The following is a 13,022-nucleotide window of genomic DNA, read 5'->3' on the forward strand; positions in this document are numbered from 1 at the left end:
CACAGTAAAATTAACCATCTGTAACAAGGCAAGAAATAATAATAAAGGACAAATAATGACCCTCCATCATTACAACTTGGCAAAGCAGTTATAATAAGCAGCTAGAGCTGGAGTCAATATTTGCCAATACTCTGAACATTCGGCGGCATGCTGTGCACCTGGGATTTTTACTAATATTTCCTAGATACTCATATTTTTCTTTTTGCCTCCAGCACAGTTTCCTGCCGTCTGAGTAAACTCCTCAGAGATCCTGTTTTCACAATCTCCCTCATTTTATAATTCAGTGGCAGTTTATCATTTCTTTCAATAATCCACACTGGCATATACTGTAATATTCTGCTACAAAATTGTCAGGTATGGAATCTCCCCTCCAACCCAGAGCAGCTGGTTTGCTGACTTAGTCGTGACAGAATCTCAGGTCACAGTAGACAGATCTCAGTAAGACGAGATTAATGGCTCTGTGAAAGTATAGGCAATAATTTGGGCAAGTAGTCTTAAGAGGATAAACTGGAAAAACAGCCAGCTCAAGTTAGAGACATATTTTTTCTCATATCAGTCTGTGTCATACATAGGCAATTAGATTTATTTGGAGATTATCATCTGTGTTTTCCTCCTCCTCAACTGTTTCCAGCTGATGAGTCCCCATTGTGCAGCATGCAGATTTCATGTGAATTCCTAAAGTCACAACTCTTCATTGTACATGGTTACATTTCTTGTTTCCACGATTCTAGTTGTCCAAGTTGCCTTACTCTTCTATAGAAAATCTTGATCCACTTTTACATTGACCAAGACTTGTAATTCCTTAGCAAACATCTATTTTTTTTAGGCCAAGGTAATCTATAAAAGACAGAACAGCCCTTGAGGACCAACCTACTCCCACCTCAAAATTTTGAAAAATTCATTTAGCAACCAAAGGAAATTCCACTAGGACTACAATAATACATTTATACACAGGGGATACTGGATTAATTATTCTGCCTATCAGCAATTAAAAAAACTGAATATCAGTCACAAGACCAGTCTTTGCAGAATGTGTTAATCATTCTATTAATTGTTTTTTATTCCACTCTCATTACAAGGCTGTTATCTGCTTTCTCATCTGTGCCTTATCCCCTTATAAACTTCAGCATAACTAATAACTTCTTGTGTGGTACTATATAAAAAAGAAAATCCAGATAAACTAGATCTACTTTTTTCTTGTCTAGAAAATCAGTTATGTCATCAAAGAAAAATATGAATGAACTCTGACCCAACTTATTTTTCATGAAACCATGTTGCATTTCATCAGTTCATCTTCTTGCTTTCTTTCAATGGTCCTGTTGTTAGCTAAGTTGCTTTTTCCTCCTTCTGTTATGGTAGACAGTATATTTACTGTTTGCATCTCATACGGTAATAGCTCTCAGTTTGCTAGGTTCATTAAAAAATTTTACAATCTCAGTGCTATTTCATTCAGTGCATAGAATACTGCTCAGCCCATCTGATCCATATGCATTGCCCTCCATAAGTTTTGCTTCCACCTTAGGGAGAGTAAATTGCACTTCCCTTCATCTGTGCCCTGACTTACTCAAATTGAATCAATTTTCTTTCTCAGAAATGAAGTATTCATTTAAGTGTAGGACCATTACATCCTTCTGGGATAATGGCCCCATTTGTTTGTCCCTTAAAATGGTTTCTGTAATCCCAGATGTTTAGTTTTCTGATACTTCATGAGTATTAAGATGTAGCTTACTTTTCTGATCACTTCTTTCTCTTCCTGAAGGCTTTTTTACTACTAAATTTCTGCTGTGATTATGCACCCATCATCTTCCAAGACCTACTCTTTTTTGGCCTTCCTTTGCATGCAACTTTCAAATACATTTTTCACTTCTGTAAACGGGAGAATATGGTCAAGTGGAGGTGTTTCTAGTGAGATTCTGCAAGGATTGGTCCCTGGCCTTAGGCTGTTGAATATTTTTTTCGATCTGAAATGAAAAAAACATCACTATCTTCAAAATCTGCAGACGACAGAAAGTTAAAGAATTATTAAACAAAGAAGAGAAAAGAACTTGACAGAAGTAATGTATTCCTTAGATGTATAAGCAGAAAAAAAAAGAAGAAAAAAAAAGTGGAATTGTTATATTAAATTTGCATTTGGCACTAAGGAAACTGCTATTAAATCCAGCTCTGTTAGACAACTGGTTGAATAGAAGTAGATGAATATAGGAGAATCTGAGAACTTCAAAGATGATACAAGACCGGAAGTTTTCCTTTATTGCAACTGATTTAGGGAGGAGCCGACCTGCAGGGAGCAGGTATTATGAGTATCTTTGACAAGTCCAGAGCCAAATCTGTGAGATTTTGATATTTCACTATATCTGCTGTTGGCAGCAGGCTATGATGGAAGTACTGGCCTGGCATGGGATAAACTTCATGTCTTTCATCTTTCTTCATGCTATCTTGTCCAGCTTCCCCTACTGTAAATATACCTTTTCTTCTGCCCTTCCACTGCAAAGCAGGAAATCTGCTTGACAGATCCCATCTGTTTCTGAGATGTTCTCTCCTGTGTGCCTGTCTAACTCTCTGCAGTGGTCTTTTTCTGTGGAAAATGATTTCCTCTGCATGCTCTAATCTACAAAGGATCTCTGCCCGTTTAGGAAGATGCCTCTGCTGACCATAGTATATTTCACTTGTTGGTCCTGCAGCATCCAGTGAGGACAGATAACTCTCCTGAACTCTTTACAAATTTTAGAAGTTCAGATTTTCTCTTTTTCAAAATTAGAAAAGACTAAGAATCAGCTGCTGCTAATAACCTTCCAAAAGACAGAAGTCATCCTAGGATTTTGTATATAGCAGGATTTTCAATGTTCTGAGATGCAGCAAGGCAGCTCCACTGATCATCATGTATCCCATTAAATCATTTACTGCTGAAGTTTCTCTACAAAACCTCTTTTAAAAAACAGTGAATATTTTGTATTATCTATTACAAAATCCTGTTCTGCCAACAGTGAAACTCACTTCATACAGAACTTCAGTAATGGTAAACTAACTGATTTACTACAAACTAACTGATTTACTAGAATAGCTTTTACATTTTTAATAGCTCTGTCTGTGTCCCTGCTATTATTTGCACCCTGCAAAAAATGGTAAATGAAATGCAGGATAGATGTTCTGAAAGCTGAAAAAGAACACGTTAGTTTTAACACACGCTCCTGTTAGGAACCTTTGCTGAAAAATATTCCATTTCTAGGTGGTTCTGATGAACAGGTGTTAAAACAGGTTAGAAAGAGTTATCACCCCTATCACTGCAGCTTTGAAAGGCAAACCTCTGATCAGTAATAAACAGAGTTCATTTCCAGCAGAGCAGAAGTTTATCAGTTCAAGTTCATAGATTAATTTTGTCTGACCAAAGATCAAATCTGAAGTTTCATTTTGGACAACAAATTTCTCACCTTCTTCAAGAAGCAGCAGTCTAAGATTTAATTATGTTTTTATGCTCTTACACACCGAAATAGTAGCTCAATTTTCTCTTCAAAAAGTGGACACTTATTCTAGTGGACTGGAATAGGAACAGACATACTCTATTCACAGTGGAGAACTGCTGACCATCTTCATTTAAAGTAATGAAACCACCAGGAGTGTAAATTTAAGCAAACTTACAGGACAAAGTATAGCATCCATTCTGGTATGTTGGAAAGACACAACAGGACAAATTCATCCCAAGTCCAACTCCTCTGAAGCCCATAGATTAGAACAAATTTGGTTTGTTGTATTGAAAGTGAAATGAATCATCTGAGACTGGTTGCAGGGGTTACTTCTTATTCACGACTCATGAGCCCTACACAGAGAAACTGAAGTAGTTAATGCTACCTGATTCCTTGAAATTCAAAACACTGTGCCAGAATACCAATGTGCCAGAATTCTGGCACTGTGACAGAACTCCAGTGTGCCAAATGTACCAGAATTCAAATATGCCCAGCAAGAATAAACAACAGATTGTTTCTACTGAGAGCTGGAACCGTACTGAGCAAATCCATGAGGAGCAGGTACCTCCCAGTCTGGTGATGATATTTAAAGTCATTCTACTGAATTGTTTATTTTTGCCCTCTCCAAACAGCCTGTAAAGCTTATGGACTTTGCTGCTTTAGGTACCTCACAGTTCTGGATGTGAAGCCTCATGAAAATAGCACATCTAAATAGTTTTGTCTCGGCTGTGTGTAGACCCTCTTTCTAACCCCATTCAATGTCATGCATGACACAGAGATTTCAATTCAAGCTGGTTAATCTCATTTTAGAAAATAAATGCAAGAAAGCATGGTAGAGGATTTCTGAAAGCGTGGGTACTTGCCTTTCTATTTTGATATAAGCCTATCCCAATGACATGTAGTTTCACATGAATATTGTGCACTGAGATTATACTGATAAGGAGTAAGTCTGTTGAAGCAGGCTTAATGCTACTCAGTAACCTGCACTAGAAAAGTAAATGCTAAGATCTTTTAGTTAATAAATAGGGGAGAATAAAAGGAAAGTGAAGATTTCAAGGGATTAATTTATTTACTGCGTGATTTAGGATTCCCAAAAATGGTGCTCCATTAAGGGTTGCATAAAGTCTAACAGAATCCCTGCTCCCAAAATATTAAGTCCTGAGTTTCAGACAAGATGGAAAACACATGATAACAGAGAAATAGGAAGGGAAAAAGAAACAGCAGCAAAAACCAGTCAGTCAATTTCAACCCTTCATTTACGTCACAAAAACATGGCAAAATCCTTTACCCTCCCAGTACTGTGCTGGAACACTGTAGTCAGGCACAAACACAGGAATCACACCTCCATGCTTCCCTCTAGCCTTGAAATGAAATCAACATAATGTGGTTAACAAGACACACTTATATGTGAATAAATTGCAATAAAATGCAAACCTGGCAGTTCAATTATAAAATATGTCAAGGCCTTCCAGAAGTGATTAGTTTATAGCATTGAGTAAGGTTACCAGAGGCATGACTGAGTAATCAGCAATGCTAAATTTATTTTCAAATGCCAAACAGAGTCTTATTGATGTAGGTTGCTAAATGGGCAACATATAGCACTTGTAACTGATGGCCCACATATCTTAGGTGTTCATCTGTATGTCATAGAAACAAACAGCAAAAGGGGTTATCAGCTGACTGGCAAAAATCACAGCCTAAACTGTTGCCTGTGATAATGTCTTCTTTGTGTTCCTAGATGAAGGACACTCTAACTAAGGTGCTCTTTAATAGTCAGAAACTATATATATTGATTTTAATGGAAAGATACATTTCAGATGCTATAAAGATATTGTAATAGTGTTAGCCCAAAGGAAGCTGAAATAGAGCAATTGGTAACTGGCTTGGCTGCTTTGGAAAAATGGGTTTGCTGGGAGATGTTTACTTCAACTCCTTCAACTACGTGCTGAAAGGCTCCCGCACTGCATTCATTATCTTAATTACTTATAGAAGCATCTTACCTGAATTGTGATATGTGGGCTGGTGTAGTAAAGGGAAAACCAGTACGTACATTTCCAAGATACGAAACAGAAACAGCTGTGGAAAAAGAAGGGACAAAGAGACATCACAACCCTAATGCAACAGTAGGACTATTATTGTTGAACTATGCAACAGCAGGTTTTTCTAAGTGAGAGATGCAATAAATGAGAAGAGAAAGTAGGGGGAAAATACCTTTACTGAAAGGGAAAGGAGAGGGATTTGATTAAAATATAATTCTTCCTCTACATCTTTAACAGCTGTAGCTGTGATCTGCATCTGCACTTGCACTAGGGTTTTGGAGGAAAGTGGAATGGTGTTCCAAAGGGGACAGAGGCTCCAAGTAGTTTCTTAGCTTTTCTATGAAGACAGCATCCCTATTTTCACTTTGTTTCTGTCGTCAAACTGCCTGATCAGGAAGAAGTAGATGGGCTTTTTTCAGACAATTGGAAGAAATCCTTCTGAAGAGCTGACCCACATCATTCCAAGGCTGCTCTCAATTATAAGTGAAAGGCCATGACAGCTGGAGGAAGTTCCTCAAGCACTGGAAGAAAGTAAATATCACTGCTGCTGTCAAAAGAGAAGATTGAGAGAGCCACAGGCTCATTCCTGGGAATGTGATGGAACAAATAATCCTGGCAATTCTTTCCAGATATTGTGAAAAATAAGCTGATTGGAAGTAGTCACCATAGATTTCTGAAGAGGAAATCATGACTGACAAACCTGATAGCTTTTGACTATCTTGGTGGACAAGGGGAGAGCACTGGGTATTATTCTGAGTTTGGTAAGACGTTTTGCACTGTTTCCAATAACATCCTCATTTCTGAGCTGATTAAGTAGAGACTATACTGGAGGCCATTCACTAGTGGTGTACCCCAGAGTCTATGACCAATGCTGTTTATCATCAGCATTAATGATCTAGAGGATAGGACAGAGTGCATTCTCAGCAAGTTTGCAAACAGCACAAAACTAAGAAGAATGGCTGATGCAACAGCTGTTTTTTGCTCCATTTACAGGAACCTCAATAGGCTGGAGAAATGGACTGACAGAAATTTCACAAAGTTCAAGGAAGAGAAGTGTGAAGCCCTGCACCTTGAACAGAATAACTACACAGGCAAGAACTGACCAGCTAGAAAGCATCTCTTCAAAAAAGGCCCTGAGGGTCCTGGTGAATATCAAGTGGCACCTGAGCTAGCAACGTGCTCTTGCAGCAATGAAAGCAAACAGCATCCCTGGCTGCATTATGCAGAGCACTCCCAGCTGGTTGACAGAGGTGACTCTTCCTCTCTACTCAGCCCTGGTGAGAAACATCTGGAGTGCTGGGTGCTGGACTTCCCTGTTCTTGTTTGAGGGCACTGAGCAGGTAGCTTATATTTATCAATTAAAAATATGCATAAAAATGCATATAGTCATCTTTTTGGTCAGCTTTCCAATTTCCCTTCTTTTAAGTGTGGAGTGCTCCAGTTCTGTAATGCACAGATTCTAGTGTTTGTCATTCAAAACTTACATACTGAAAGACAAAGTTGTTTTCATGAAAAAAACTGTTAAAAAAACTGCTTTAACTGTCAAGTTAAAGCAACTTGACACACTGACCAGATATCTCTGTGTTTAATTTTCTTTACATGCTTTCTGAATTCTTAATTTACAAATTATGATCTGGCTAGAGCTTTGGAAAAGTATCAGAAAATGAAGAAGGTAGTAGAAAGATTTATTATGATTCTTGTATTTCATTTACATTTCATTTTTCAGGGGGCAAGTGGAACCCTCCACTTCCAAAGATTCAAACAGAGAAGAGTTTCTTAAAAGATCCCAATCGAAAGGCATTGAAAGTAATTTAAATAACTCCTACTGCCACTGTTTACATTGCTTTGATAACAATGACTCTGTATGGAATCTCAGTTCTAAGATCTAGTATTTCTAATGTAAATTATTTTGATCAATATATGTCAGAGAGTAGAAAACATCTGCACTGGAACTAATAAGACTACAATAAGTCATGCTCCCTGGAATGAAACCTTTGTCTTAATGAGTAATGCTCCTTGAATGAGTTATTGATAAGGCATGATTCCAAGATTCTGAGCCATCTCCATGAGAATTTATAAATTATAGAGAATGTATTATATTACTGCACAATCTGAAACTTTTGAGTATTGCATATTAAAAAAAAAAAAAATAAATAAATAGGAAGCTTAAATATTAATAAGAACCTCATTTACAGCAATGTCAAAGGCATATGAGAAATAAAAATTGAAACACCTGGCAAAAATGCGTTAAAATACAGTGACTGAAAGAACAAAACAAAACACAGCAAAGCAAAAAAGGAAATAAATAATGGATGAATTAGTCGTTCCTCTTGCATTGTAAAAAACACAACGGAGGATCAAATGACATTAAAAGAGAAACAAACATAAAAGCTTCTTTCTAGAAGATGAGCTGTCGACATTCACAGAATCCATCTTTAATTCAGAAAAAAAAAACATAAAAAGGAAAGAAATACAAACAAAAATTCACATAGCTTATAAAAGATTTGGAACTCTACTTTCTCCTCTTTTGGGTTAGTTTTTAGTCAAGTTATTAAATGTGTAGACTTTGAAAAACGATCTTTGTTCACTTTGGGGTTTAAATAGGAACATTGTATAATATATATAAGGAAATATATACAAAATGTATGCAGAAATCTGTAATTTTATAAAAAGTATTCATCTTTAATGCAGTTCCGCATTATTTCTACTGTTTTTCAGAATGTCTGGTAATTTCTACAATGACATCTCTTTCAAAAGCGACTGATCCCTCCTCACCCCTCTGTCGTTATTTTATTTGATTCTTGAGTCCAGTGTTCTCTTACTGCTTTTATTAGAGCCCTTGGGAGTTTTGCTATCTCCTTGTTTCTCATTTTAATGAGAAAAAATCAGGCTCATTTTGTTGAAAGCTAAACTAGAAGCTATTTCCAATGGGATATTTTTTGCCCAGTAGTTTCTATACCTGGGCACAGGAACAAGTAGGGAGTACTTCTCACTGGTGAGTACATGTGACAAAACCTATTAAAAACAACAGATATATCTAAAGCAGCACGTTTTTTTCATTGTTGCTTTCTCTGCAACAGTGAGGCCTATTGGTCAGACTGACAACTCAAGTGAACGTAAGACTTTATTGCCCTTCTAGCAACGAAGAAGGTCAGGGAAGGTGCAATTGGGGCCAGCAGTTCAGATGCAGATATCCTCTGCTCTACTTGAGAATTATTCAGAAGAGCAACACAGACAGAACTGGGGAAAAGCAGAACAACATGTACTAGACAACCACGAAGAACAGAGGAAGGTGCTATGTTAGTGAGGTGGAGGCAAGAGAGAGTCTTGCTTTCCCTGTGGAAGAAAGCACACTCAACTTGAAATATCTCAACTTCTTAAGAGTGGCATTCATCAAATCTTCAAAAGGACCTTAAAGATCATCTAGTTCCAACCTGTCTGCCATAGTCAAGGACACTGTCCAGTAGATCAGGTTGACCAAAGCCCCATCCAACCGGGCCTTGAATGCCTCTAGGGATGGTGTATCCACAACTATTCTTTGGCAACCTGTTACAGAGCCTTACCACACACACTCACATTCACACCAATTTCTTCGTTATACATAATTTAAATCTACTCTCTTCTAATTCAGTACTGTTACGTTTTGTCCTGTAACTATATGGTAAAGAATCCCTCTCCATCTTTCTTGTAGGCCTCCTTTGCACATTGGAAGACTGCTACAAGATTCCTCCATCTTTTCTCCAGGCTGAATAACCTCAGCTCAGTCATCACAAGAGAGGTGTTTCAGCCCTCTGATCATCCTTGTGGCCCTCCTCTGGACCCACTCCAGCAGGCCCATGTTCTTCTTGTGCTGGAGGCCCCAGAGATGGATGCAGCACTATAGGTCGGTTCTCATGGGAATAAAACAGAGGGAGACAAACACCTCTCCTGAATTGTTGGTCACATTCCTATTGATGCATCTCAGGATGTGTCTCAACCCATGTTGGCTTTCTGAGCTACAAGCACACATTACAGGATTGTGCTGAGATTCTCATCAACCAACACTCTCAAGTTCTTCGCCTCAGGACTGTTCTTAATCCGTTCTCTGCCCAGCCTTTATTTTTGCATGGGATTGCCCCAATCTGTCTGCAGGACCTTTCACCTCACCTTGCTGAATTTAATGAGGTTCATGTGGTCACACCTCTCAAGCTTCTCAAGGTCTCTCTGGATGGCATCGCTTACCTCTGAAGCGTCACTTGTACCACTCAGCTTGCTGTCATCTCCAGACTTCCTGAGGATATACTCAGTCTCACTATGTTGTTAATAAAGTTTTTAAACAGTACTGATCCTGATACAGATCCCTGGTGGATACCACTCCTCACTGGTCTTCAGCTATACTTTTGAGTTGTTGATTGCAACTCTATGGATGGATATCCAGTCAATAGGTTATATGCAGCACAGTGCCAAATTAAACATTTGTGTTGCAGATATACTAAATCCATTGAACTATTACATGGAGGGGTTGCGAACTACTAATATCAAAAACAAAGTTATATGTTTGTAATGTTAGATAAATGCATATTTTGAATGTGGTTTTCATACGTCATAATGAAGGCCAAAAGTAAACAAGTTGGCCATTTCCATCTCTGTGGAAGACAATGAAGGGCAACAGTTATGTGCTCTGAGGTAGTCCTCGCATAAGGCTTTTCTCTTCACAGATGCTCAGAGAGTTCTTTTCTCCGCTTAAACAACAACAAAAAAATCTCAATGCATCCCTGTTCCATCAGGAACAACTTGCAGAGTTCCTGAGAGGCTGTTAGAGCTGGCCAGGAGTCCATGACTCCTCTAGCTCTCCTCACACAACAGCAGCTGCCACTCTGATAGTCCTGAGAGGTTTTCTGGGTAGGCCCTGCAATCCCAGAAGCAGATCCCTGAGAATCTAGATCTCATAGCAGAATCCCAAAACTGCTGTTCCTGCTCATTTGCTTTTTACTCCACTGATCAAAGTAAATTAGGCTTTATGATATGGCATTACTGTCTGTGTAGAGCAAGAGCTGTCTGCCTCAGTCATCCCTCTGAAGCTTGGAATTACTCTTCTCCAAACACAGAATAGATTTATGGCCTTTTGATGGAGACAAGTTCAGACTAAGCACAGAGCTTGCAGAAGGACAAAACAGGACAATCTGAAGTAACAAACCTACACGCTGCTTACAGTCTAGCCAGCAGGCGAAGGCAAAGGACAAAGCATAGTCTCCAATTTGTAGACTGCTAACTGTAAAAGAATTGAGCTGGCTGATCTGCGTAAAGGGCTCATAAAGGATAGGAAACCAGTGACGAACAGTTTGAAACAGCCAGCAAGAAACCTTTTTCATTTCTGTTGTTTGTGTGTTGTTTTTTCATAATACCAAAGACTGCCAATTTGACAGTCTTAAACTACACACATATGTTTAGACAATGTATTATACATATGGATGAATATTAAAGGCTACTGTGGGACTTATCTCTCTAGTTTCATCTCACAGTTGGCAGTTCTCTACTATTAAAAAAAAAAAAAAGCAAAAGCAAAAATTGTGGCTTACTAGTTGAGGGAGAGTAGTAGATATTGTAGATACTGAGACTTCAGCAGGGCTTCTAACACTGACTCCCATAAGATCCTCATAGAGAAGCTGCTAAAGTAGGGGCTCAGTGAGGAGATGGGGACTGAAAAACGGATGAACTACTCACTCCAGAGGGTGATGATCAGTGGCACAAAGTTTAGTTGGCAGTCAGTAACAAGTGAGACACACCAGGGGACAACACAGGGTCCAGACCTGTTTGGTATCTTTAGTAATCATCTGTTTGAAGAAAGTAATCTAAGCAAGTTTGCAGATGACACAAAATTGGAAGGAGTGACTGATCAGCCAGAGGGTTGTGCTGCTATCCAGAGGCATTTGAACAGGCTGGAGAAAGAGTCTAAAAGGAATCTCTTGAAGTTGAACAAGGGGAAGTTGACAGTCCTGCAGGTGCAGGGAAACACCAGCAGGCACAAGTACATGCTGAAGGCACCATTCTGGAAAGCAGCTTGGCAGAAAAGGACCTAGGAGTCTTGGTGAATACCAAGTTGAGTCAGCAATGTGCCCTGGTAGCAAAGAGAGCTCACAATATCTTGGACTGCATTAAGCAAAGCACTGCCATCAGGTGAGCGAAGGTGTTTCTCTCTATTCAGCCACGGTGAAGCCACCCCTAGAGTGCTGGTTCCAGTTCTGTGCTCCCCAGTACAAGAGAGACATGGACAGACATACTGGAGAGAGGCCCAGGGATTGGCTACAAAGGACCAGATGACCAGATGATATCCCTTTCAACATCAGCCATTTTTTGAAAATTTTCTGAGCCTAGATTTTGATTGAGAATGTTTTGATAAAACTCATTTTTCAATAGGTGATTTCCCTTTTGGTTTTTATGAAAAATAAATTTAAAAATAAAATAAAATAAAAGATCTTCAGGAGTTTTCCCAATTTGCAAGACTAATTCCTATAAAAGCATACTTGAAAGTTAAATGATCCATAATTTTCAGATTGCCAGTCCTTGAAAAACTTTCATAATTTCAGTTTTCTTTCCCCATTCTGTGCAGAGGAAAAAAAATCTCAAAACCTCCTCTGGGATAAAACAAATAATTTCCTTCCCACTCCCTATCATCAAGTCCCCAAGTGAAATACTGGTACCAACAGAATCAACAGAAGATTACTACTCACAATTGCCTTAGGCAAGGAAATATCCTTACGGATTTTTTTATGTACTCCATTTTAAGTATAAAGAATTTATTTTACACTGATAGAATCTTTCAAAGCAGTGAGCTTTCTGAAGCTCAGTCTCTGTGAAGTTGCTAACCTTTTTAATTAATGCCATGAAGGCATTCAAATCTCTTTTGTACAATGCAGTGAATTTAAATAAGTTTTTTTTTTTTAAATCTCGTTCACTTGTTCCTATGAATTATTTGCAGATGGTCCTGCCAAAACTGTAAGTTTTTATATCCACAAAGCCTGCCTTTTGCACTTTCAGATGGGACAAAGTTTCTCCTATCTACGTTGTCAATGCGATAGGATGTGACTCTACATATTTTGAAACCTAGGAAAACCTAAGTCAAATTCAATACTGTATTGAAAGTATAATAGGTGATACATATTGGAGTGAATTTTCTGATGCTGAAAGATTCAAATTTGTTTCTGGCATGCAATACGTAATACGGATGTGTGAGATAATACAGCATTAGTTTTCTCGTCGTAAGACTTTATAAGATCATAAAGCATTTTAGCAAAGTGGTGTTTAGCTCTGCACCTTTGATCACTAGGGAAGGATTGGTAAGACAGAAACAACTGCTTGTGACGGGTTCAGAGAGCATGACTCAGAAAGATTTGCCTAAGGTGGCTTTTGGCTTAGAGAATAAAGAGACTGTGTGAGGTAAAGAAGCCCTAGAAGAAAGAGGGCAACAAACTGATGCAGTAGGCTGCTTATGATAGCATCTAATTTGTGAACAGACAAACTTGCAGACAGACTGCTTGTTAAA

This window comes from Meleagris gallopavo, chromosome 1 (genome assembly GCF_000146605.3).
Source record: "Meleagris gallopavo isolate NT-WF06-2002-E0010 breed Aviagen turkey brand Nicholas breeding stock chromosome 1, Turkey_5.1, whole genome shotgun sequence".
In the NCBI taxonomy this organism is placed as follows: domain Eukaryota; kingdom Metazoa; phylum Chordata; class Aves; order Galliformes; family Phasianidae; genus Meleagris; species Meleagris gallopavo.